General features: G+C 35.2%; 1 protein-coding gene across 3 annotated transcripts in view; it reads left to right on the top strand.

Annotated features, from left to right (window-relative positions):
* Nucleotides 1-24,245, top strand: part of TUSC3 (tumor suppressor candidate 3) — a 264,735-nt gene that overhangs the window by 183,472 nt on the left and 57,018 nt on the right. The window lies entirely within an intron of this gene.

Consider the following 24,245-nt stretch of genomic DNA (forward strand, 5'->3'; position numbering starts at 1 on the left):
ATTTTAGCTAAAAAAAATCAAATAGCCTAAAAGATGGAAGAACGAATCAGATATATTTTCTTCTGATAATTCTGGTTTAAAATAAACACATAAAATATTTTATTGTAACTATTAAAATTCTGGAATGATGGTCTTCCTTTCTCCATACTTCTAAACCCTTTCTCTCCTAGTTCAGCTCACTTTTTTGGTAAAGTTTCTTCTTTATGTTCTTGGATGCATATAAAATTTTCCTATTCAGGATGGTCATGATAGTTATTTGTCTTACCTTTCAGTTTTATATTTTTGCATAATCATGTCCCCTAATTAATTTTTTAGAGTATCTTGAGCACAGAATCAAAATATTACTTGTCTTTATAATCCTCTATGAGACTGTATACACTTATTGAATAAATGAGCAAGCCAAAAATATATACACAAAATGACCAAACCTAAGGGATTTATATAGATTTTTTTTCTATATTTAGGCTACTAATGCTGCCTGTGTTTCCCTAGCTTTTTATAAAATGGCAGTTTTTATTTTTTATTTTTTGCTTGTTTTATGTTAACCTTAAAAAGTGCTTTATTTTTTTTTCTATTAACTAGGAGACCATTGACTAATATAGTATAGAAATGATTATTTATGAAATTATTTCTTGCTCTATAACTATTTATTCTACTTAATATTTTTCTAATACAGGTTGTAATTGTTTATTCCTTATGTGCACTAAAGTTTAATCTATTTGAAAGATTTTGGACTGGTTCCAAGTGTGTGTATTTAATTCGGACTTACCCCAAATTGTGTATTGAAATACAGAGTTAATATATACCATAAAATGTTTTAAAACAATTTAAAAATATTACTTGCCTCTACTATAATGTATAATCTCTTATTTTATCCATGAGTGTAACTTTTTAAAAGTTTTAAGATTCATTCCTGCATTTTATAATAGATGTACTACTAACAGAGGAACTGCTGTGTTAATAATGCAAAAATGCTTTAATTCTCTCCCAAGGAAGCAATTACTGTGAATAGCAACATTTTATATCTGCCAAGAAATGAAATTATTGTGTCCTACATCACATCTCACAAGAATCTGTCAAAAGCTCTGAAAGTTAGGTAACATTACAGTTTCCTTTCGCTAAAGAAATGAAAAGGTTTTTTTTTCACAACAGAAAGGAACATTATGAAATAAGTCATCACTATTTATTGTATCTGAAATTTGATTTGCAATTTATTTATTTATTAAATCTTTAAGTTTCAGGCTCAAAATGTAAACTATGAATCTTTGGGAATGATTTTCCAGTTATAGGAGATTGCGTCATACCACTGTGCTCTTTCTTTGAAGCACATATCTGTTTAGGTTCAATTTAAGTGGATATGCAAACTAATACGTACAGTTTATTATCATATACTCAAACCTATGAGGCACCAAAAATGGTATATGCTTTTCAAAAAATTTAATAGTATAAATAATATGTAAATTTGCACACATAGTGAATACGCTACCACTTTGTTGTTCTTCAGGAGTCCTACAACTGTTCAATTCATACGAACTACCTCAAGCCTCATATATGAAGAAGAAATGTTTGCGTTATTATTATGATAATCTCTATGGCATCTAAATTGTTTGGAACTATTACATCTCAAAATAATATTTGCTATTAGGTAATTATAGTTTCTGACGTATATTTTGATACTGTACCATTCCTACACTTTACATGAAAATGAAGTGTTTTTTTACACCTTTGTGATATGCCCTCATGATATTCTGATGCTGTTTATATTTTAAGTTTTGATAAATAGAAATAATTTTTTTCTCCATTTTGCTTATTGGTTAATATATTGAGTTTTGAAAGCATGGATTATCTTCAACCATATATTAAACAACTAACAGCTTTATTAAAATACACTAAATATAACTAGCAATCACTAAGTGTAATAACTCTTCAGTGAGTTGTTATTTACACTTCATTACTGATTAAGCCATTACTAAAGGCATTTTCATTTTAGAGTGTTTTCATTTTCTCAATTTTCCCCTTACACTCCTTCCATTCACCATGGTTTTAGAAACTTTCAAACCTTTATTCTGCTCTCTTATTCCCTCTCTGTGTTTACTGTTTCATTAATGCTAGTAAAATTCTGGACAACCTGGATTTTTTTTTTAAGTATCCAGCTGTCAGCAGTCAAAATCTATGGTAAAATCTAACATTAGAAGGGATGGTATGATCTGAGATAATTAATGTGGCTTTTAAAAGTGCTAATTGCAAAAAATAACAATGTATGAGAACCTAGCTTCCTTGTCTACCTACAAAGATCAATGGTTAGACAGCTATCCACAAATAAAAATGACACTGCAAGAGGCTATAAAGTCCACTGTTAGCACAGTGAACAAAAAAAAAAGCTGAGAATAGTAGCACAACAAAAGAAGGAAGACTGCTTCATTTTGCATGCATCATCCCATGCTGGCATTATTCAGCACAAAGAAAGAACTTTCCCAGAGCCTAAGAGGGAAGAGTGGATGGGCAAAAAACCTTTTGGTGTTCTGTGCCATGGTCTACTTCAATTTTACCCACCCAGACCAACAAAGCTGAGACATACTAGTACCAGCTAGGATCAAGCAAGACAAGAAGAGGCTGCTATTAGCTGACACCCAGCAGGAGAGATTTCCATAGAGATTTGCTCTGAGCACAAACTCAGTAAGTAAAGCTCCTGGTGAAACCAATGGCCAGGGTAGCCACCAAGGACCCCCTGCAAATTTTGCCATTTTTCACCCCACAGGTATTTTCTTTTTTTTTTAAGTTTTATTAATTTAAATAATCTCTACACCCAACATGGGGCTCTGACTCCCAGCCCCAAGATCAAGAGCGGCAAGCTCTTCCAACTGGGCCAGCCAGATACCCGCCAACACACACACACACACACACACACACACACACACACACACACGTATTGCTATTCACTGACCCCAGCTGCTGAGTTCAACCCTGCCCCACTGGAGCCTGGGAGTCCTTTTGGAAGCCAGTTCAGGACTCTGCCATGCAAGATGAAAGCCTAGAAGCCCTGCTCATCACTACTGTGGCAGACTGAGCTAAAGAATAAAGAAACAGCACACCCCCCAACCTGGTACCAATACATGCCCCTCACTCGGTTCCCTGGACCACTAGACACAGGGTGATATCACCCTCCACTGTGCCCCCACCCACAGGTTTTTTCTTATCAAAGTCAGTCCATAAGGTCTGGAAGATGCAACTGCTTCTTACAATGCTTAGATACCAAAGCAAGTCTACAGGGATTGCAAAGAATCAGAAATAAGACTCCACCAAAGGAGAGTAAATCTTTAATAACTGTCCGCAAAGAAATGGAGATCCAGGAATTGCCCAATAAAGAATTCAAAATAATTGCCATAAAGATGATCAGAGATAAACAATACCAGGAAAACAATACAAGAACAAAGTGAGAAATTCACCAATGAGCTATAACAGTAAGATTAAAAAGACTCAAATACCCACAAGCAAGCTGATGATGGCTGCTGCCAAGGCTTAATGCTAACAGTGTGGGGAAGAAACTGCCAATCAGGGCGCCCACAGCAACTGATTGCAGGCAGCAGGGCTGAGTGCTAACCTACCCCTACCCATCAGTAAGCCTGAAGGGGCTGCAGCCAGGCCTCTCTGCTAACAGTGTGGGGAGCAAACCTAGATAGTGGTTCATTGCAGACAGTCCTTTCAGCCAACAGCACAGGGAGCAAACCATGCCCAACAGTATACCCACAGCAATCGTGGCTCAGCCATAACAGGAGGGCATATACAGCTCACACAGGGAACATACATCAACCACCTAGTTCTGGTGATAGGGGGAATTGCACTACAGGGAACCTCAGGAACCCTTTTACATAAGGCCACAACTTTTAAGATGAGGAGACATAGCTGACCTGCGTGATAGGTAGAAATAGAGTGTTTGACAAAATGAGAAGGCAGAGGAATGTGAGGAAGCCAAATGAAAGAACAAAACAAAATTATGAAAAAAGAACTAAGCCTAACAGAGAAAAGCAGCATGACCAATGAAGAGCTCTAAGTAACCGTCATAAAGATAGTCCTCAGACTTGACAGAAGACTGCATGAACACAGTGAGAACATCAGCAAGAGATAGAAAATATAAAAACCAATCAGAGCTTAAGAATACCATAACTGAAATGAAAAATAAACTAGGTGAATCACCAGTGGATTAGAGGATACAGATAAATGGATCAGCAATTCTGAAGACAAGGTATTGGAAAGCAAACTAAATAGCAAAAAAGAAAAAGGGTAATAAAAATGAGGTAGGTTAAGGGTACCTCTGCAACATCATTAAACAAAATATTTGCATTATATATAGGGATCCCATAAGGAGAGTAGAGATGAGGAGGCAGAAAACCTCTTTGAAGAAATAATAGCTAAAAGCCTTCCTAACATGGGGAAGAGACAGATACTCATGTACAAGAAGCAAAGAGAGTTCAAAACAAGATGAGCCTAAGGAGGTTCACACCAAGATACATGGTAATTTAAATGACAAAAAATAAAGATAAATGGAGAATCTTAAAAGCAGCAAAAGAAGAGCAAATGGTTACATACATACAAGGGAAATCCCATAAGGCTATAATTGCTGATTTTTCAGCAGAAACTTTGAAGATATCATGCCATTCCCTCTGGCCTGCAAAGTACAAAAAGGAAAAAAATTTACAACCAAGCATACCCTACCTGGCAAGGTTATCATGCATAATTGCAGGAGAGTTTTCCAGACAAACAAAATTAAAAGGAGTTCACTACCAATAAACCAGCCAGCTTCACAGGTGAATTCTACTAAACATTTAAAGAGGAGTTAATACCTACTCCCAAACTATTCCTATAAATAGGGAGAGGAAAGCTTCCAAATACATTTTATGAGGCCGGCATTACCTTGAAACCAAAATCAAACACACTAAAGAACAAACAAAAACTACACACCAATATCCGTGATGAACACAGATGCAAAAGCCCTCAGCAAAATATTACCAACTATATTCAATAATACATTAAAAGAATCATGATCACATGGGATTTATTCTGGGGATGCAAGGATGGTTCAATATTTGCAAATCCATCAGTATCATATACCACATTAACAAAACAGAATAAAAACCATGTGGTTATCTCAATAGACAAAGAGAAAAAGCAGTTGACAAAATTCATCATCTGTTCATGACAAAAATTGAACCAAGCACGTTTAGAGGGATATCCCTTAACATAATAAAGGCCATATAGGAAAAACCCATAGCTTAAATCATAATCAATGATGAAATACTGAGATCTTTTCCTTTAGATCAGGAACAAGGTAAGGATTCCACTGTCACCCACTATTATTTAACATAGTACTGGAAGTCCTAGCCACAGTGATCAGATAACAAAAGAAATAAAGGGCATCCCAATTGGCAAAGAGGTAAAATTGTGACTCTTTGCAGATGACATGATACTGTAATAGAAAACCCTAGAGGCTCCATCATACAACTATTAGAATAATTGGATTCAGTACAGTTGCAGGATACAGAAATCTGTTGTGACAACACACTAATAACAAAGTAGCAGAAAGAGAAATCAAGAATATTTCCATTTATAATTATACCAAAAGAATAAAACACTTAGGAATAAACTTAGCCAAGTTGCTTAAAGATGTGTATTCAGAATACTATAAAACACTGATGAAAGAAACTGAAGATGACAAACAAATGGAAAGATACTCCATGCTCATGGATTGGAAGAATTGATACTGTTAAAATGTCTCTACTACCCAAAGCAATCTACAGATTTGATGCAATCCTGATCAAAACAACAGCACTTTTCACAAAACTAGCATAACCCTAACATTTGTCTGGAACAAGAAAAATCCTTGAATGGCCAAACAGTCCTGAGAAAGAACAAAGGTAGAGGTATTATCCGACCAGATTTTAAGATATACTACAAAATTATAATTAAAATATGGTACTGGCCCAAAAATGGACACCTAGATCAATGGTACAGATAGAGAGCCTAGAAATAAATCCATAGTTATATAGTCAATTACTGTATGGCAGAGGAGGCAAAAATACTCAGTGGGGAAAGGACCATGTCTTCAGTAAATGGTACTAGGAAACCTGGACAGTTATTATACAAAAGAATGAAACTGGACCACTTTCTTAACCATACATGAAAATAAACTCAAAAGGGATTAAACTCCTAAATGTGAAACTTGAAACCATAAAACAAGAAAACATAGGTAGTAATCTCTTTGGCATTGGCCTTAGCAAAATTTTTTAGATATGTCTGCTCAGGCAAGGAAAACAAAAGCAAAATAAACTATTGAGATTGCATCAAACTAAAAAGCTTTTGCACAACAAAGTAAACCATCAACAGAAAGACAAGGCAATCTACTGAATGAGAGAAGTTACTTGCAAGTGATATAGCCAATAAGGGGTTAATATCCAAAATATATAAAGCACTTAAACAACTCAATACCGAAGAAACCATCTGATTTAAAAATGGTCAGAGGACCTGAAGAGACATTCCAAAGATACACAGATGTCTATTAGATACATGAAAAGATGCTCAACATCACTAATCATCAGGAAAATGCAAATCAAAACCACAGTGAGATAACATCTTACACTTGTCAGCATGACTAATGTCAAAACAAGAAATAACTAGTGTTGGTGAGGATATGGTGAAAAAGAACCCTCAAACACTGTTGATGGGAATGTAAATTGGTGCAGCCACTGTGGAAAATAGTATGTAGGTTCCTCAAAAAATTAAAAATAGAAATACCATATATACTACTGGGCTTTTTCCCAAAGAAAACGACAACACTAATTTGAAAAGATATGCACTCCTATGTTTATTGCGGCATTATTTACAATAACCAAGATATGGAAACAATCTAAGTGTCCATTGATCGATGAATGGGTAAAGATTTGGTATATATACATACAATGGAATATCACTTAGCCATAAAAAAGAATGAGATCTTGCCATGTGTGACAACATGGATGGACCTAAAGTGTATTATGCTAAGTGAAATAAGTCATGCAGAGAAAGACAAATACATATGATTTCCCTTATATGTGGAATCTGAAAAACAAAGCAAACAAACAGAAAACAGAAACAGACCCATAAATACAGGGAACAAACTGGTAGGTTACCAGAGTAGAAGTGGGGTGGAGGGATTGCCAGAATGTGTGGAGAGGAGTGAAGATACAGGTTTCCAGTTATGGAATACATAAGTCACAGGCTGAAAGGTACAGTATAGGGAATATAGTGAATGGTATTGTAATAGTGTTGTATTGTGACAGATGGTAGCTACACTTATGAGGATAATATAAAAGACAGTATGTTGTATACCTAAAACTAATATAACATTGCCAACTATATTTCAATTAAAAATTGAATCTTCCTATCAAAAGGCACAGAGTGGCTGGATGGATAAAATAAATGTACCCACTGTATGCTGCCTACAAGAAATTTACTTCAGCTTTAAGGACACACATAGGCTCAAAATGAAGAGAAGGAAAAGATATTCTACGCTAGTATAAACAGAAAGAGTGTATGGGCAGCTCTACTTATGTCTGACAAAACAGACTTTAATCCAAAAATGAGAAGGCAACTTCAGGAGATAAGAGAAAACAAAAGATAAGAACTTCATTATATAATGAATAAGGAGTCATTATTAGTAAACAGATCTGAAGAAAGAAGTAGGCAACGATACAATAACAGTAGGGACTTAAGTAGAAAGAAAATATAAATCAAAAAATGTCAATGAAACTAAAAACTTGTTTTATAGAAAACAAGTGATTTTTTTATTAGGAAGAAATGCCTTATTTTAATACAAGATCACTATTTATGAGAATGCATGCTATAGAATGCAACAAATTGGTCTTAAAAAGAAACATTACAATAAGAGAAAACTTGATATACTGCATCTTCGAGGAGTCTGCAACCAGGTCAACTGGAAATAAACACACAACTCCAATCACCCCTACACACAAGTATGTACAGGTTACATCAGCAAACATTTAGAAAACGCACTGGAAGATAAGGATGAACACACATGTGTACATCCACATATGTATATGTTTACATGAATTTCCTTTATTTTACTCAACTAAAAGAAATTCTTGATCTAAAATTATTTCATGCCTAACACTCTCTCTCTCTTATATATATATATATATATTTAAATATATATGAGTGTACACATATATGTATATGTATATATAATATCATAAAGCAAGTCTACATTCTCCTGGGAGCTGTTCACTGGAAGTATAGGTTGTATTTTGAATTCTCTTAGGGTAAAATTTACATACAGATAGAAGTTGTTACATAGTGTTTGCCATTTAAGTGTAACATTACCAAAAAGCTTTATACAGCACCATTTACACTATGGAAGAAGAGTATCAATGACGAATTGGTGATCAGTGCTTCAAACTTTTAAACAGAAGTGACAAGTTTTTAGCTTAACTCAGAAAACATAGAGAAGACAAAATTGGAAAGAAAAGACATTAAAACTGATAACAGAAATATGAAGGATGATGAGACTACTATGAACAAAACTGTGCCAATAAACTGTAGACCTAGAAGAAATGGATAAATTCTTAGAAACATACAACTTACTGAGACTGAATTATGAAGACATAGGAAATTTGAAGAGACTAACAATGAGTAGTAGATTAAATCAGTCATCAAAAGTTTCCTGATACAGAAAAGCCATGGATCATATGGTTTCACTGGTGAATTCTACCAAGAAATAATTAACATCAGTTCTTCTCAAGCTCTTCCAAACAACTGAAGAGGAAATACTCCCAAACTTATTTTTACAAAGCCAGCATTACTTGGATACGAAAGCCTTATATAGACATTACAAAAGAAGAAAATTAGCAGTATTTCTGATGAATACAGATACAAAAATTTTTGGCACAATAATAGCAAACCAAATTTAACAGCACATAAAAAGGATCATATACCACAGTCAAGTGGGATTTATCCCTGAGATGCAAAAGTGGTTCATCATAGGCAAATTATAACTATGATTTACCACAGTAAGAGAATGAAAGATAGAAACCTTATGATCATCCCCACGGATGCAAAAAAAAAAAAAAAATCATTCAACATTTTACCACATCTTTTCATGATAAAAGCACTTAACAAATTGGGTATGGAAGGAACATACTTGCACACAATAAAGGCCATGTATGACAAGTCCACAGCCAACATCATACTCAATAGCAAAAGGTTGAAAGCTTTGCTTCTAAGATCAGAAAGAGTACTCACTCTCATCACTTCTATTCAACAGTACTGTAAATTCTAGCCAGAGCACCACCCAAAGCCATCTATTGATGAAGTGCAATCCCTATCAGACTCCAATGACATTTTTCACAGAAATAGAGGAAAAAATCCTGAAATTTGTATGGAGCCAAAAAAGTAAATAAATAATAGCCCAAGCAATTCTGAGAAAGAACAAAGCTGGATGCATAACACTTCTTGATTTCAAACTATACCACAGTACAATATTAATCAAAACAGTATGGTACTGGCATAAAAATAGAAACGTAGACCAGTGGAATAGAATCGAGAGTCCAGAAATAAACTCTCTCACAAATGGTCAACTAATATTTAACAAGGGAGCTAAGAATAATCTGAGGAAAGGATTGTCTTCAATAAATGAGGTTGAGGAAACTAGGTAACCACATCCAGAAGTATGAAAGTGGACCCCTACCTGTTACACCACTCAGAAAATTGAGTTTGAAATGGATTGAAGACTTAAATGTAAGACTTGAAACCATAAAACTCCTAGAAGAAACATTGGGAAAAATTCTTTTGACGTTGGTCTTTGCAATGATTTTCTGGATATGATACCAAAAGCACAAGTAACAAAAGCAAGGATAAAATGGGCCTACATCAAACTAAAGAGCTTCTGCACTGCAAAAGAAACCATCATCAAAATGTAAAGACAATCTACAAAATGGAAAAAATATTTGCAAATCATATATGTCATAAGGACTTAATATCCAAAATGTATTAAGAACTCATACAACTCAATAGCAAAAATTACAAAGAACTTGATTAAAAAAGGAGCAGAGGACCTGATTATATTTATCCAAGGAAGACCTACAAATGGCCTACAGGTATATGAAAGGATGCTCAGTATCACAAATCATCAGGGGAATGCAAATTAAAACCACTATGAGATACTACTTCACACTTGTCAGAGGGCTGTTATCAAAAAATGTAAGAAATAATCTGACTTATTTATAACTAGAAGTTTTTATTAATCCCCTTTTCTTATCTTGATGTACAGCATCAGGAATATAGCCAATAATATTTTAATAATGTTGTATGGTAACACATGGTGGCTGTAGTTACTGTGGTGAGCATGCAGTAATGTACAGAATTGTCAAATCACTATGTTGTACACCTGAAGCTAATATAACATTGTATGTCAACTATACTTCAATAAAATAAAAATATATATATGTGAGATAAATTGTTACTGAGGATGTAGAGAAAAAGGAATCCTTGTGCCCTGTTGGAGATGTAAATTGGTACAGCCACTATGGAAAACAATGTGGAGATTCTCAAATAATTAAAAATAGAACTACCATATGATCAGTCTTCTGGGTGTATATTCAAAAAGTGAAAACAAGATCTTGAAGATCTTGAAGAGATATCTGCATCCTTGTGTTCACTGCACCATTATTCACAATAGCCTAGATATGGAAACAACCCACATGTTTGTCATTGGAGGAAGGGATAAATAAAATGTAGTATGTATGTGTGTATGTGTGTGTGTATATATATATTATTCAGCCATGAGAAAGAAATCTTGCCATTTTCAACAACTAGAATGAACCTTGAGAGCATTACACTTAGTGAAATAAGCCAAAGACAAACATGATAGGACATAATTTAATAGTATAACATATGTATGGAACCTTCAAAAGCTGCACTTAGAGATACAGCAGAGTGGTGGTTACCAGCCTTTGGGGATGGGAAATGGGGAAATACTACTCAAAGGTACAGACTTCCAGTTTAAAGATGTATAAGATTCTGGGGGGCGCCTAGGTGGCTCAGTTGGTTAAGCGACTGCCTTCGGCTCAGGTCATGATCCTGGAGTCCCTGGATCGAGTCCCGCATCAGGCTCCCTGCTCAGCAGGGAGTCTGCTTCTCCCTCTGACCCTCCCCCCTCTCATGTGCTCTCTCTCATTCTCTCTCTCTCAAATAAATAAATAAAATCTTTAAAAAAAAAAAAAAGATGTATAAGATTCTGGGGATATAATTTACAGCAGGATGAATATAGTTAACAGTACTGTATTATATACTTTAAAGTTGCTAAGAGTAGATTTTAAATATTCTCACCACAAAAAAAGGAATGGTAATTATGTGACAGGTTGGAAGTGTTAGCTAGTGCTATGGTGTTAATCATTTTGCAGTACATAAGCATATCAAATTAATGGGTTGCATACCTTAAACTTATACAGTGTTATAAATCTTTATCTCAGTTAAGCTAAAAAAAAAATACTGCACGAAAACACTTTAAAAAAAAGGCTACTTGCTCTAGAAAGAAGTTTAAATGCAGGATGAAACCTACTTCATTATTAATTATAGTTGGATTTTCAAATGAATTTTATATTCTGATAGCACAGGACTTTTTTTTCCTCTCATAAGAGTTTAGATAAGAAGGAGAAGCCATTGGAATGCTTTGTGGCTTTTTAGACTTTGTGTAGTTACAAAGAGCACAGACTTTCTATTAGGCCATAACTAAAGGCACTGGAAAAATCTAATTCAATATTACACAATACACTTAAAGGTAAAATAGAACTTTTAAAAGTATTTTTTTTTTTTGACCAGGTGGTTGTCCTTGCAACAAGTGCCATTGAAGAATTACATAAACAACAAAAACCCACATAAAAAAATCTTGCTAGCTCATAAGCAGAATTTGGGTCTACATAAACAGTAATCGCATGCTGCAGTCTACTTGTAGAATACATTTGAATAGAATCCATTATTAGTTGTAGAGACTGAATACCTTGTCTTTTACACTTTCCTTGGATGAAAAAAAGAATAAGATTACAGGGACTGCAGTAAGCCTAGGTGATGATATAATAAGTATCCAAGTCCGCTCAACTCCAAATAATCTCAGTCTAGGAAACGATGGCAGTGACTCAGAAAAAATGAAGTTCACCATGTTGGACCACTGGAAATATTTACATTTGAACCCATTCCAGTTTAATTCAATGAATAACTGCTGTGTGCCTTTACTCTGTGTTGCTCTGATGTTGTAACAATATTCTGGGCTTCATTCTTACATTCATGAATTTCACAGTTTAGTCAAGGATGTAGGTAAGTATACAGTTTGGTTCTGATACAGTGTGACAAAGAGTTATAACCATGATACAAGCAAAATGATACATGAGCACAGAGTAAGGAGTAATGAAAGACCTTTTCCCTCAGGCTGAGTATTGTAGGAAAAGTAAAATTTCATCAAAGGACAAGCAGAAAGTATATTCAAAGTAGGACAGAATGAGCAAAGGCCACATGCCTTGTCCAGAGAACAGAAAGTAATTTTATGTGATTAGTGCCTTCAAGTGTTGAGAAATAAGGCTATAATGATAACTTTGTGCTAGATCATGAAGCACCTTGAAAACCTTGTGGTAATTTGCTTGTTATCATGTGAACAGTAGGAAATCATGGAATGATCTGAAGCAAGAACGGGGTGGAGTGACCTGAGAGAATGTTTGTATAAAAGTTTTTCATTATTGCTAGGCTGCACCTGTCTTGGTCCTTTGGCTAAAAACAGGCTTTTATTGGAGCTTTTTTTTGGGGGGGGGGGCGGTGGAAGCTGTCTGGGCCCATTGACGTTTCCTGGCTTGCCAGCTTCCTCAGTATCATCCAGTCCCAAATGTATCAAGTGCAAAGAAAACCCAGTGAACTCACTGTTGTGTTGAACCTGGGTTCCTGAGGTCCCAGGACTATATGTTTTCTTCTATTTTTCTGAGTCTTTTTATGTTTGTTTTATGTATGACATCCAGGGTTTAGGACAGTATTTACTGGAGAAACAGGGAGAAAATGCACTTTCTCCATCTTGTCCAGAACCAGTAGTCTTAATTTGACTTTTAATTTTTTTATAGAAATAAAGTATACAACAGTATAATAGATCTAAATACACAACTTGACAAGCTTTGATAAATACATATAGACCATTTGTATCCCACCACCACAGGTTGTTTTTAGGTCCTCCATTTATACCCGTCCCCTCCTAGGAAGCCACTGTTCTGATTTTCATCCCCATAGCTTAATTTGCCTGCACTAGAATTTTTTTTTTAATTACATTATATTTGTCTGGATATTTTTGTTTTACACAATGTTCTTGAGATTGAAATGATTTGTAAAATGTCTTGTGAGTGTGTGTACATAGATTTTACTATTAAAATTTTTAAACCATAGAACAATATATTAAAAGTAATGTTTTAGGAAGGAATTTTGTAGTAAGTATATTAGGTATTTGGGGAGTGAGGGGGTGGTTGGTGGGTCATTGTCCAAGTAGGTATACCTGGAGATGTTTAACTCCCCACAGTGTCATTATTAGCTGTTAAAGCAGAGGTAAACATATTAGAACTTTACTACAGTAAGAAAGTCTTTGCCATGTCTCGTAAGAAATAGAATAATTATAAGATCTTGGGATCTGGACTCAGATGGTTTACAGTGGGTTTAAAAGGCAGGAACTGATTTGGATTAGGCAAAATTTTTTACAGCACAGTTTAGGTTTGCTGAGCACTGTGAAGCGAAAATCATAATCGGTTTGGCCAGGTGTTCAGACTATTGCCTCTGACAAATTGATAAGAATTTCCTGAAGCAAACAGTGAGTTGTTTTGTGTGTGTGAGTGTGCGTGTGTGTGTGTGTATAGTCTTATCTTTGCTAGGCAAAGATTTCTTTGGACAAACTACTAGGTTATGTTGACACAGTCTCAGTTCTCAGAGATAAGTTAAGAGGTTGTTGATGAATTTCAGGTTGCCAAGGCTGTAAACCAGGTAATAACAATGTGATGAGAATGGAAGAACCATTATATAAGGAACCAACTGGGTGTGTGTGGAGTAAAACTAAAGGGATTCTGTTTTCAGGGCCTGATAGGGTTTATTTTTATAGACTTTTTGTTTTGTCATTTATTCAGAGACTTTTCATAGATCTTAATGGAGGGAAGGGAATCTAGAAGTTATCAAAGCCAGAATCCTCTATTTGGCTGAGCAACCCCTTTACAACATCCATATCAAATAATAGGGTTTGAGCCCCTTTAGCAATTTAGATGGTAGGGAACTCACTTTCTCATGAGATAGCCAGTTTTAGCTTTATTCGTTGGGAAGATGCTTTGCATATTGAGTTGAAAACTGTTTCTTTGTAATGCCTAATAGAGTACTAGTACTTTCCTCCCCACCCCCTGGAATCTCAAATCTGGACTCTTTCCTAGGCAACTTATTTTCAGGTCCTTGATGGTGTAACTCCTCACCACCTGGTTACTGCTTTCTGTTTGCTTTCTGGTTTGTCATGCCGCTCTTGGTAACTGCAGTGTTCACATTTGAATACTGGTCTCCAGATGTGTTCTGAACAGGGAGAAGTATCACTATTATTTCTGGGTACCAAACTTATATTACTTTAAAAAAATTCACAACACAACAATAACAAAAACAAATCTAGCTTTTCTCTTGGCTTTTCTAATTGCTACATCAGACTGTTCAGCTCATGATTCACTTGGTTTCAGCTTTACTAGGCACAGGTGAAAATGCCAGGTAGTGGAGTTACAGGGAGGGAAAATGGAACTGCTTGTTTATGTGCACAGTACCTGGAAGCGTACTGTCCCTGTTCACTGATTTAGTAAAGACTCTTCTGCTCTTTGCTTCATATCTCTATGAACCTCATTTGCTTCTAAAAGTGAACGGTGGAAGAAAGTATTTATAATGAGGTTGTGTGAGTCAAAACCACACTTCTGCAAGTTAAGCAAGAAAATGTTGCTGTATTTCTGACGTAATCCCCCCTCAAAGAGTTAATGGTTTCAAAAAGGAGAGTAGAAAATATTGTCAGCAGAAGTCCAAAAGAATAGACAGCTTTTGGATTTCTCATATATTTAAATAAGCCTCTGTCCTTTGGTAATTAACTCTTAGGGAGAGATACAGCACATTTGAGTCTACTAGTTCTCCTTTCTTGAACCTGAAAACACTTGTGCAAAGGAGGCAGCATTGAAGCTATCTTGTTATTGTTTAATTTAGATCCTAGAACAGGAAGAACTGCTGAGATGCTTGCTGTTGATTGCCCATATGATGACAGAATCTCGTTCTAGTTGCATGGCTTGCTATTATTAGGGAAAGAAGTGTCTTTCTAATCTCTTTTTGAATTCAAGGACTTTGTAAAAGAATTAGCAGGGGACACTAGTATGGCTGTAAACTTTAAAGAGAGGTGCCTGGATCCAGCCTAATTAATTACAGAATATAATATCATGGAAATAGAGGTAAAACAAATAATACATTCCAACTACTATTGATTTCTTTTTCTGAACCATTTTAAGTGGGAATTTCTTCTTCAAAGTTAGCATACTTTGGGTTGCAAATGAGTTGGAGAATTTGACGTTTCAGTCTTGTTTTTAACATATATGTATATTTATTAGTGATGCTGAAAATGACCATTTTTGGCAGCCTTGTATCCGTGTCTTCACTCAGGAGAAGTCTAAAGAGTGTCTACCGTTTGCCAGATACTGTCTTAGCCTGGCTGCTGAGCGCTCTTGGTTAGGCCCTGCAAATTAAGTGGGGAACAAAACAGATAAATCTAAACTCTAAAAGCTTTCATCTTAGTTAGGGGAAACAATGAAAAAGCAAGTGTGTCAGGTGGTACTAAGTACTTTGAGAAAAAATAAAGCAGAGTGGAGGTTGGGAGTTGGGGGAGAATGCATTTTTATATAGTGTTTTGAGTAGTTCTATCCCCAAAGAGGTCATGTGAGCCTAGACCTGAAGGAAATGAGAGAATAGAGAATGATTTGTACTAATACCTGGAAGGAGGACCAGGAGCGGCAGTGGCAGCAAATGCAAAGAACTTGAGATGGAAACATGTTTAACTTTTTGTAGGAACAGGAAGGAAGCAGTGTGGTTGTAGCAGTGAGTGTTGATAGAGGAGATCAGCGAGCATGACAGCAGGTTCCAGGGGCTTGGGCCCGCGGAGTGGGAGTGTGGGTTAGCATGCATATGTTGTATGGCCCTGGAAGCTATGGTAAGGACTTTGGATTTTAATCTAAGTGGGGTGGTATCCTAATGGGAGGATATTAACCAGAGTGGTGAGATGAAACTGACATGTTTAAAGAATCACTTTTTCAAAAAGACAGTCACAAAGCTTAGTTTTCATTCAATTTATGGCGACTAATACAGTAGCTTCTAACACTGGTTCTCCAGAGGACACATACTGCTCCTCTCTCCCCTACACAGAAATGCATTTTGGAAGTGCAGGGAAATATTTTTGCTTTTATAGTGACTGACATTTAGAGACCGAGGATCAGAGAAGCAAAATGTTCTGCAGTATGTGGGATACTCACAATAAAAATTGTCCCACACCAAATGTTGTGCCCCAGTCCAAAAACACTGCCCAGGAGCAGCACCAAGATAAACGTGCATGCCAGTTAGAGGAACTTTTCTTTCTTCCCCCTTCCTCTTCCTTCCTTCTTCCCCGTCTCTGTGCCCCTCTCCTTCCCTCTTTTCCTTTTTCTTTTGCAGCAGATTTACAATGCTTGGAAGTAGAAGAAATGAACAATGTTTATTCCTATGTGACTAAACTTTATCAGCATAGATTTTATAATGGGAAGGATCCTTATTCATTTAAATTTTTAAGTGAAGGAACCAGGAATCCAAATAGGTTAAATGATTTGCCCAAAGTCACATAGCAAACTTGGCATCTCATATTTTATGGCTTTATTTCATTAGTATATTATTTACGTTCTTGTATTTTTATGATCTATTTGTTCAAAGATAATTTAAAATGCCCTGGAAGCATGATTTTTTTTTTCCCCCTGATCTTTTTAAAGACAGGAATTAGAGCCACAGTCACCAGAATAATTATTCTAAAGAAGAACGGCAGGAACAGTATTTTGGTGATGAGAAGCAGTATTGCTAGAATATTTTCTTAGCTTTTTATTGTGAGTGGGACTTTATGGTGGCGTAGATTTTTTAAAATATATATTTTGAACAAAAACAAACTAAATTTTAAAATATTCTAAACATAAATATTTAAGCAGTAATACTTGTTTTAGAAATCTAATGCAGAATCTATTCATTTTTAGGAACCAAGATGAATATAATAATTGTTAATAATTGTTAGTAGGATGTGATTACAATATCATATATATTAACTTACACATAAATTTAGAATAAAGTAATAAAGTTTTTATGTACCAATTTTTTGGTAATAAATAGAGCTACCAAACTGCCTTTAAAATGACTCTTATCTAAATGTTGATAGCTTGCTCTGATAGAACTTTCTCAGAAGATTGCATTCTAACCCCTTAAGCATTATTCTGTGATAGATTAGAAAAAGTAAGGTCTTCATGCATCTCCTTTTTGTAGTACTGCTTCACTCCTGTGGCAATGGCAGGTAGGTCTTATTCAACCACTCACATCTCTCAGATATTTTAGAAATAGCCTCTCTTTATGCTGTCATTCCCCCCTTTATGCTCTGAGTCTTATTTATAATCAGGTGAAACTCCGTGTTTCCTTTTTGCTCATAAAACTTGAATCCCTGTGATGTGACTCAACAGAGATCAAATTCAAGGCATCTATTTTCTACTATGTGTTTTCTTATATGTTGTAAATTTGGGGTTTGGATGCCAATTACATACTCTCTTTTAAGATGTTCATATTGTACATGGTTGAATCTCTCCCAGTTTCAATAGTGAGCCTAACAGAAATAGTTATCTTTTGTAACTAATTCAACTAGACTGTGATCTAGAGACAACAGCATTACCTCCTATTGTCTCAGTGCTCCTAATATAGCCCAGTATTGCATAATGCTCCTCTGAATATTTGGTAAATAATGAATGACTATTAAGGCATACATTCATGGTATCTTTTGATGTATATTTGTATATCTGCTGCTAATTTTAATTTTAGAGCCTAGGAGTATTATTCTTTGTATTTATTTTATCAGTAGATCAGTTAAGGAAGCAAAGGGAAAGAAGAAAATGTTATTTCTCATGAACAGCATTTATTTTGAGGTGTTTTCCCCAGGTAATGGAGCAAAGATTTTTCATAATATATAATCTAACAAAGACATTCAATTAGGTATTAAAATACTAATTCTTAAGTAAGCTAATCAAGAAGGTAACTTCCATCAGGACTTCGTACTTACCAAACATGTCACAATCAAAATGTGAATACTTAAAAAGGGTTTGAGATATCAATAGAAGCTTCCATTCTGAAATTATATTTGCAGGAGTGGAGAAAAGATAATACTATGATCAATTTTTTATATATAGTATAGCCTATTTCATGTTGCCTATATTAAAATGTAGTCTATAATAAAAGAAAGATATTAATACAGTGATAAGTATTTTGTAACTTGAAAGTAAAATCACAGGCCTGTGTAAGGATGAAACATGAACCATATTGAACTCTTGATTATGCAAAGATGTGATCACAAACATATTCTGAACATCTTTCATTCTACAACAATTTCAACGTTTAAGGAAACTAAAGTACTTCTAGAGAAGCATATATTAAGCTGTCAAATGTATCCTGCTCTTTATTCTACTATTTTGTGCTTTTGAATTTGAAGTTGTAAGGGAACTCATGAAATTAATTCAGGCATCCAGAACAACGTTAAAACAATAATAACTAGAAGAATGCTAGTTTTGATCATTCAGTCATAGGAATTATAAATCATCATTTGCTAACTATAAAAAGTATATTTTATGAGTTTTAGACTTCATTTTTTTCTGAATACTCATCTTGTTTTCTTTTTACAATATTAAGTCTCTCCAAGTTTTACACCTATTTACTATTATATTAAAAGTCTGTAGAGATACAGAACCAGGTGGTTGTAGAAGGGAGAAGGGTGGTGGGGTCGGCCAGATAGGTGAAGGGGATTAAGAGGTACCAACTTCCAGTTATAAAATAAATAAGTCACAGGCATGAAAGGTACAGCATAGGGAAGAGAGTCAAAAATACTATAAAAACTTTGTATGGTAACTACACTTACTGTGGTGAGCATTTGGTAATGTATGTAACTGTTGAATCACTGTTATACACCTGAAAATAATATAATATTAAATGCCAACTATACTTAAATTTTTTAAAAAGTCTTCCAGACTAACCTAATTTTATATAAGGTGGTATTATTCACTTTGAGATTCAGCTACTTGTTTCATAGTGCCTACACAGAGTAACTGAACTAGGTAATAGGTTAATGAAAATGCATATACAACTGGAAAATGCTTTTGCCAAGTTAATCTCAAAAGCTTTAAATTTACTTTTTAAAAAAATCTGAAATTAGGTTAAAGTTGTTGGGCTTTTGTTTCCTGTCCTTCTGTGACAAGCACGGTAACAATAGTGTTGAATATAACACAAAAATTGGTAAGTTGAATGGTTTATGTTTTTTTCTAAAACCTATACATTTTATTTTTTTCAGCAAGTAATTCTTGACCATCTGTTACGTCAGTACCACTAAACACTGTAAATCAAAGGAAAATAAGTTTGTTTTCTCTCTTGATAGGCTCTCAGACCCACAGGTAAAATGACAACCACCATGAAGCTCAGTGATAGATATAAAGTTGGGTATATTTCTGTGGGAGCGAAGAGGTAGCAACAGTTTACTGCCTGGATGCATCTTCAGGAGATGAGGAAAGAGAAGTGGAAGAACCCAGACCTTTACAATTAAGTAGGATTTTCACAAGCAGATAATTGGGTGTCTTCGTTTTCTAAAGCTGCCATAACAAAGTGTACCACAAACTGGGTAGTTTAAAGTAACAGAAATTTGTTCTCTCACAGGTAGGCATTAGCAGGGTTGGTTTCTTTTGGAGATTCTGAGAGAAACCATGCCATACATCTCTCCCAGCTTCTGATGATTCCTGGCAGTTCTTGGCATTCCATGACTTAGACGTGTTTCACTCCAATCTCTGCCTCCACCTTCGTATCACCTTCTTCTCTGTGTTTCTGTCTCCCAGTGATACTGTCATTGGATTTAGGACCCACCCTAATTCAGTGTGATTTCAATCCTAACTAATTACATGTGCAAAGACCCTATTTTCAAATGAGGTCACACTGAATTTCTGGGTGGGCATGAATTTCAGGAGTCACTATTCAACGGCGCCCCCCCCCCCACTACACTGGGCAAAGTAACATAAAATAAAGAAAATGCCTAAAGGCATAGAGGCATGAAAAGTTATTGGAAGGTTCAGGGTAATAAATTTAGAGGAAATAGAGTAACCTGAGAACTGTTCAGGTGACACTGAGAAGGTCTATTGGGCACAGACTTGGAAAAGCCTCGTAGGCTACACTAAGATATTCACACTGTCTTCTGTAGGCATTTGGCTCTCAGAAGCCTATCAGCCTTTGAGCCGCACGGGCAGATTTGTATTTTAGGAAAGTGATGTATAAAATTGTTGAAAGTCTAGTTTGGAGATTGAGGCAACAGATGAATAAACGTGTGGTAGTGACTACAGACAGGTAATTACAGAACTTCATAGGTAGTAAAATGAGCGGAGTTAAAAAGAGAGGATTGAGATGATTTTCAGATTGGCTTGGGAGACAAGTTGATAATGCATGCCATAACAGATTTTTGGTGGGAAAGGAAAGAACATTGATATTTTAGATACAGCATTTGATTGAATAATCAATCAGCAGTTATTTAAGAACACTTTCTGTTTAGCATTATCCTATGTACTTTGGAGATTCATATGCATAATCTTGATCCTATTTTTTACAAACCTTTGGAGTCATGAGACTAATAATAAAGTGAAGCAGAAAACAATTCAAATCCATACATAGGCAAGTATAAACTTAGTGGTTCTGATTTATAAACACTTCAGAGTTTCAGATTCAAAAAATATCTGTGTGGAGTTGAGTGCTATGAAAAGCTTGATTGCGAAAGTGGTACTTAATTTAGATTTGATAAGTCATATTTAAGTTGGTTCAAAAGAGGACAGGAAACACTCAAAATGATAGGTGATCATACATTAAGATGGGAAGGCAGAAATGAAAGTGGTGTGTGTTACAGGAAAGATAGCCTGCGGGCAGCCAAATGTTACACAGTATTAAGTTTGGAAAGGTACATTGCAGCCAACATAATTTATCTCGGAAGGTCAGGTAGGCAGATTGGTTACCTGCTTAGCTGATTGGTTAGTTACCTTTGAAGAGAGAGTTTTCTTTTAGTAATATTAATGTGACAGCAATGTACAGTTCTGTTATTTTACTAGACGGACGAGAGCCAATCTGGGAGCTTTTGCCCAAATCCAAGTATGAGATGATGAGAACAAGCACTATTAGAGGGGGTGGATTTTGTGTATTTTGGCTCTTCCATATATTTTCCAGTTCTCCTTTGGCATATTGAACTCGACTTAATCTATCATCTTGTGTATTTTATCTCTTAATTTTCTTTTTCCTTCTCCCTTACCCTTTAATTCCCCCATCAGAATTTAGTTCAGGCAAAACTCACAAGAGCCATCTAAGTACACTGAATCTAAGAGCACAGGAAAAGCAACGAGCCATTGAAAAAGTGGGTGATGATGACAGTGATGATGAATTACCCCTAATGTGTTAGGAGCTTTCTGTGTTACCTCCTTCAGTCTGTACGGTGCTCTTATACGAAGTAGTCAGTATTATCCCCCAATTACAAGTGAGGAAACTGTGACTCAGAAAGGCTAAGCAGCTTGATCAAAGTAGAGTCGCAGTGGAACCTAGATCTGTCCAACTGTGTAGCCTAGATTCACAGTCACTGATAACAGCATAGTGACTCACCTTCATCTTGCTCTTGTTGCAATCCATTAAGTTGATGGCTTCTAGATTCAGCTTCCTAAAGTCACATCTCTTTTCTGTTCAAAGTCTTCTGTGACTTCTTATGCCTGTAAAATTAAAATAAGGTATAGTTATTTCTGCCTTTTATCCCAGGCCCCTCCAAATGTAGTGACAACCTACATACCTAGCCTGTACTTTCTTCCTGGTAGCCCTTTATACACACTATATCGTTGCTTACCTTAGTTCTCCCCCACCTGCCCTTTCTGGAAATGTTTCATTCTTTTTTCTAATGTTGAAATTTACTTTTTATCAAGCTTTTATGGTATCCTCTAAGAAACCTTGTTTTTCCATTCTTCCTCTTTTATAGTGATTTGCTACCACTTATGCTACATAGTTTTTTTTTTTTTTGTATTTTATGTAATATATCCTTAAAGTGGATTTTAAACTTCTTGAATGCAAAAACTCAGTTTATTTTTGTGTTATCTAGTATAGGGCTGGTGCTTTTTTAAACCGAGATACAATAAAAGATTAAGAATGGAAATGAGTTCTGACCTAAAGTGAGCCCTTATACTATAGTCAGTGATCAGTCAGCTTTCTGGACAACTGGAGTAGCAGGGCTTAAAATCAGTAGATTCATTGAATGACCTAGAAATGCCTATGGAGGGAAAAAGCATTGCTGAGCTGATAAAGAAATTACTTCTGAAACTCTCAACTGTTGTTTTTCCAGTTATATTCTGGAGATTGGCTGCATAGACCCGCCCCGCAAGGGTACTTGATAAAATGCAGATTCCAGAAAATGGGATGCAGAAATATACCTTTATAGCATGATTCCTAGATTATTTACTTGTTTGTTTATCTGAGTGGAATTTCTAGAGAAACATTACATCTATTTGGAAAAATGCACAAATCCTGTGTGCAGCTTAGTTAATTTTCATGAAAAGAAGACACCCATATAACGAACACCAGATCAAGAACTGGAACATAACCTCCATTCCAGAAGCCATTCCATGCTCCTCTGTAGTCACTAACTAATCCACCACCTCAACCCGCCCACCTGCGCAAGGGTTTCCTGAGTCTTATGTACATTAAATTTTTGTACATTAAATTTAAGAACTTCTTATCTACATTAAATTTAAGAACTTCTGCCCTAAAATGCAGGCTTGTTTCCGGTAATGCAGACATAACAAATGTTATTCCCAAAACCTACTACCTCCTTTTTCTTCTTCCTCCTCTTATTTTCTTGTTATCTCCCCTCCCTACTAGCTGTCCTCCTTCGTAATAAAAAATCATGAAAAATTTCTTCTGAAGAATTCCATCTAAGTTTCTCCTCTGTGTTGAACTCCTTAAGCTCTCAGGTTACATTTCTCTCCCTTCTCTTGTAGTATTCCATAATTCATCCATTAGGCATAGAACATTCTACCTTTTTTCTCAGACGTTTGGAAGATTGAGAGGATAAGCATAATTTCAGAGTATCTGTGCCACTGATAATCTATTTTACTTTTTCTAAACCGAAAACTTAGGTTACTATAGAGGTTACTAGGTTCTAGACCAAAAAAAAAAAAAAAGGTACAAAAGATAGATTTTTAAGTTGCTTTAAGCATTAATCAAGGACTCTTAATTTTGGAATTTGTGATAGTTTAACATTATCTTTAGATAAGTTTATCATTGTACTGTGCAATCCTGTTTTACTAAGCAAATTAAGACTGCAAACACTTTTATCTGAGTTTTGTTTAATTTGCTCAAGCAAATATCTCTTAGTGAACAATAGTACCTTGATTGTTTATATCTATAGGGATGATCTAATTGCCAGTATATTATTGAAATAAGTTTTCCACTTGGAAAATTTTATTTGACAATTAGAGTTATTCTGTTATTTAAGAATCTGTTTTAAAATTTATATCTTCCTCTTCCCCCCAATTTGATATAGTCAGGTTTTCACTATTTTTAGGGACTGAAAGGAAATCATAAACAAGAAATTAACTTTATGGATTCATAGTTATGATTTGTTAAGCAAAAACATTGCAGTAGCTACCATATGATATTCCAATTAAGATAAATCATAATTGTTCAGCCCTTTATTTTTTATATTTTCAAGGGAAAAAACCTCAATAAGTTGATTTGCAGTTTCTGTAAATGATGTTACATTTTTTTATTCCTTAGAATTGACTATTCTTTGTATCACTTATACTCTTTTTTGAAAGTGTCACCTTTTTAAATTTATTTATTTTTACTTAAATTCAATTAACATA

Source organism: Phoca vitulina, unplaced genomic scaffold (genome assembly GCF_004348235.1).
Source record: "Phoca vitulina isolate PV1807 unplaced genomic scaffold, GSC_HSeal_1.0 scaffold15, whole genome shotgun sequence".
NCBI classification, from domain to species: domain Eukaryota; kingdom Metazoa; phylum Chordata; class Mammalia; order Carnivora; family Phocidae; genus Phoca; species Phoca vitulina.